Below are 4,845 nucleotides of genomic sequence, written 5' to 3' on the forward strand. Positions count from 1 at the left end.
CCTAAGGCGCAGCGCCGCAGGCCAAGGCCCCCGGTGTAGCCGGGCCGGCGCAGCCGGTGGGCTTGTGTATATATATATATATATATATATATATATATATATATATATATATTATATATATATATATATACAGTATATATATATAATTTCTATGAGCACCATATAATAAAAAACAGCAGTTTCCAAGAACTTTTGTAAACAGTTTTTCATTATGTGGTGTTCATACTGTATCATGCGTTTACATTGTTTTTATTCTGCATTTGTTTTGAAACAAATAAATGTTGAATGATTTGATTACAGTATTATACACAAACTTATGGTCTCTAATGCAAAATCTTACGGCAAGACACCACAGTAGCTTGACAAGTATGATAAAGTTTGAAATTATATTTACTTAAGAAGAAAATTCACAAGTACGTTCGCGCCTGTGGGCGTGTTGTTTGTTCATGTGAACTGTCTGGAGTAAAATACTGATTTAACGAATCCCAAATTAGCGGAAGCCCGACTTATCGAAAGTTTAAATTCAATAGCGGAATCTCCTGGTTCAGAGGAAACATATTCGCTGGGTTGGTTGCTTTTCCGTTATCTGCTGCTATATATATTTTTGCCATGTCATACTAATGGCTAATGGTATTCGGCGGAAACAACATATGTAACGGAAAAGTCCGTTAATTGGACATCCGATTTAGCGAAACATTCGATTTAGTGAACCCTCCCTTGGCTGAATTAGTTTGCTAAATCGGGCTTCTTCTGTATTTCCTACGAGAAGTCAGTTGATTTCACTTCCCATATGTATCAGTGAATATTACACTAAACTATATCCACATAAATTATTCTCGACTTTTCGTGTTTACAAGTGGGTAGAATGACACAGGAGACTGTATAGCGAGGTCCGGGCATTATTTACCTAGTTGTATTTTGCGGAAAGGGGAGCTACGCTCGTAGTGTCCCGCCATTGTATCTTGCAATGTCTGGTTTACTCTTAAACTCATGGATAGTTTTTGCGCACACTATTTTTTCGTCCTGTTTGTTACAAGTATCCACCACGCTATGTGGAAAACTGTTTTTCTTCATATCTCTTCTGTAGCTATGTTTTTTTTTTCTTTCCATGTCTTTTTGTGATTCTCTTGTACCAGTTTAACAAGTCCTCTCTATTGAGTATTTTTGTGCCCTTCATGATTCTGTAGATGGTCAGTAGGTCACCTCTCTCTCTCCTTTGCTCCAGAGTCGGTAACTCCAGTTTAGCCAATCTCTCCTCATATGACAGGTTTGCAAGTGCAGATGCCATTTTTGTGGCTGCTCTCTGGATTCTTTCTATTTTCTTTATATTCTTTTTGGTAGTGGGTGACCACAATGTCGCCGCTTATTCTAGTCTAGGCCTTATCAGTGTGATCAATATTTTTTTTAATAATTTCTTCATCCAAATATGTAAATGCCACTTTTATTTATCTTAGCAAGTTGTACAATTCTCCAACAATTTTGTTTATATGTTTATCATAGGACAAGTCATTTGAGATAATTACACTCAATTTTTTTTTTCGGATCTCTCCTTCTTTACCTCCTTGGTTCCAATTTTATATTGTCCTGACATTCTATTTTTACTTTTTCCAAACTCCATTATGCTACACTTCTTAATATTGAAGTCCACTTCCTATTTCTGACTCCAGTTTACCTTATTCAGGTCTTCCTGCAGTGATTCACAATCCTTTTCAGTTTTTACTTTCCTTAACAGTTTGGCGTCATCTGCAAAGAAGCTCATGTAACATTTCACATCATCATCCATGTCATTCATATAAATAGTCAAAATTATTGGAGCCAATACAGATCCTTGCGGTACTCCAGTGATCACCTCTTTCCAACCTGAATATTTTTCTATGAGCACTACTCTCATCTTTCTACCAATCAGGAAGTCCTCCATCCATTTTAGTAGGTTCTCTTGTACCCCTCCTATATGTTTCATTTTTTTTTTTTAAATAAGTTTTTGTGTGGTACTTTGTCAAAAGCTTTTTTTAAGTCCAGGAAGGCACAATCAGCCCATCCATTCCTTTCTTGCACTATGTCTGTTAATCTTGAGTAGAAACATATTAAGTTTGTGGTACATGATCTTCCTTGTCTGAACCCAAATTGTCTTGGTGTTTTACCCATCTATTCTTGATAATTTTCTCACAAATTTTGGCTATAGTGCTTATTAGTAAGACTGGCCTATAGTTAGTTGGTTCTTCCTTGTTTCCTCCTTTATATATTGGTACAATGTTAGCATTTTTCCAGTCTTTTGGTATTTTTCCTTCTTTAAATGAGCAAATTATTATGTTATGTATTTAGTCTGTTAGTTCTTCTTTGCATTCTTTTAGAATCCAATTTGCGATTCTGCCCGGGCCATGTGATTTCCTTACATTTCCTGATAGATGTTCCATTATTTCTTTTTGTGTTATTATTATCTCGCTCATGAGGGGGGAGATCGCCTTTCATTTCCTTCGTCCCAATATTGTGCTTTCTCTCTAGGGAAAACAGACTTGAAGTGATTATTCATGACTTCGGCCATTTCTAATTCTTCTGTGTATTCTATATTCCCTTGGCGTAGTTTCACCATTTCCTGTTTGCTTTTAAGTTTACCATTCACATATCGATAGAATAGCTTGGGTTTCTCTTTGCATTTATCTATAATGTCCTTTTCATGGTTCCTTTATTCGTCTCTTTGCACTTTAACATACTCATTTCTATAGTTTATATATAGTTGCCATTTTCCAGGTTTTTTATCTTTTCTCCATCTTTTTCAAGCTCTGTCCCTTCTATCATTTGCCTCACTGCATCTTTTGTTGAACCAGCATTTAATGTACACTCTCTCTAACTTCTGTCTTGGTACATGCCTATTCACCCCTTCATTGTAATTATCCATTAAGATAATCCATTTCTCTTCCACTTTTGTCTCTTTCATGTAAAATTTTTCCCAATTTGCATTCTGGAAGAATTTTTAGTTTTCCAAAGTCCGTTTTGTTGTATATCAATCTTCCTTTCCTATGCTTTTCATTTCTCTCTAAGTATATTTCTTCCTGTAGTTCAGTCTCAATGGGTATATGGTCACTCTTTCCAATTGGTGTCTTGTATTGGATTTTATCCACAATTTCAGGTTCTGTTGTAAATATTAAATCTAGTTTCAACGGCTCCTCGTTATTTCTGTATCGGTGTTTTCACTGACCCACTGAGTCATTGTATATTCCATGGTCATGTCCAGTAGTACATTACCCCACAAGTCTTCTCTGCCTCTCACTGTCATGTTCTCCCAACAAATTTCTTTGCAATTAAAGTCCCCCATAATTACCAGATTAACCCCACCCATTAGTATCTCATTTAATGATTGCCTTGTATCTTCTAGCATTTTTGTATGCTTGTTTTCTTTCCAAGCGTTCGTTTTTGGGGGCACATAAGTCACCACAAACTTTCTACTTTTCATGTCCTTGTCTTTGACTTTTATTATGATCAGTTCTACATTACCTTAACCCTCTGCAATTTTTGTCACATTCAAGTTTTTCTTGGCCAAGAACATCATTCCTCCTCCCTGTTTCTTGTTTCTCTTTTTAATCCAGTAATTGTATAATCCATGTCTAACATTGATGGATGGTATTTCACCCCTTAGTTTAGTCTCATGTTTGGTGTGCAGTCTTTCAAGATGCCAGGAGTGCAATTCATGTTTGTGTTGATTGAGTGGGTGAATGCTTGCAGCATAGTAAAGTGATTCAGTCATTTATGCGGTATAGGGATGTAAACAATAACTGCACAATAAATTCTAACATTTATTTTGCCTCATTGTGCAGAAAGATATTACAATTTCCATTTTTACCTGTTGCATTTGATTAATAGTGGCTTTTCAATCCATACAAGAGTCAAAATTACTTTGGACTATATCATAGTCTTGATATCATGATATCATAACATATACTATGGTGATGAAGGAATGTCAAAATGTAAATTTGTTAGTCAAATGCATGCAAATAATAGTTCACATCTACTTTTATCTAGGAAAGTAGCATCAAATAAGTCAACAAGGAATAATCTATATCAGTGAGCCTGGAATGAAAATATAAATGCACACTTTCTAATGGTAACTGGTCTTAAACCATTAGGACTCCACACAATAACAGATCATTATCACAACCTTGGAAATTTTACTTCTATAGTGTATTGTAAATCATGTCAAGGAATGTTAAGTATTATTTTTTCATTGAAACTATAATAATAATAATCATCATCAGTTCAAGTTTCACTAAGTGCAAAACTTGTAGTCCCATAGTAGCTGGCAACAATCCCTGGTCTCTCAAAATCTTTGAACTGTTGTTTGTGTTGTATTGATGTGGTACTGTTTCTATGTCACTGTCTGAAAGTAGTAGGAAGGGAGCTGTCACCAGTTCTCAGGTCTCCATGTGTGAAAGGGTATAAGAGATACAATTGAAATTGACAGAGATATCTTGGGCTCAATCCAGAGACTAAAGGTCATCCTCCCAGGGCTGTATCTCCTGATGGTGGAGAAAATGCATTTTGTGTTATAATGTACAATGCACATACTTATACAGTTGTACCATAATTATGCATTTTAAGAGCAATTTTTAATATGTTCATGCAAAAAATATTTGTCATATATGGCTTCCTGATTGAATTTTATGACCTATATGAGAGAAAAAACATATTTTCATACAGTATGACCCTTATAAGTTCACAAATTCTCACCAATCTATATTTCAATGATCATGAGGTCTTGTAATACCACAACTACATTACATCATCCACACAGCCTGTGCTGCCTGGTATATGACATGTAAAATCCTGAACCCTTGAACATTATTTCTATAA

The sequence above is a fragment of the Oratosquilla oratoria genome, chromosome 33, assembly GCF_046742065.1.
Source record: "Oratosquilla oratoria isolate Oo_2021 chromosome 33, ASM4674206v1, whole genome shotgun sequence".
Classification (NCBI taxonomy): Eukaryota; Metazoa; Arthropoda; class Malacostraca; order Stomatopoda; family Squillidae; genus Oratosquilla; species Oratosquilla oratoria.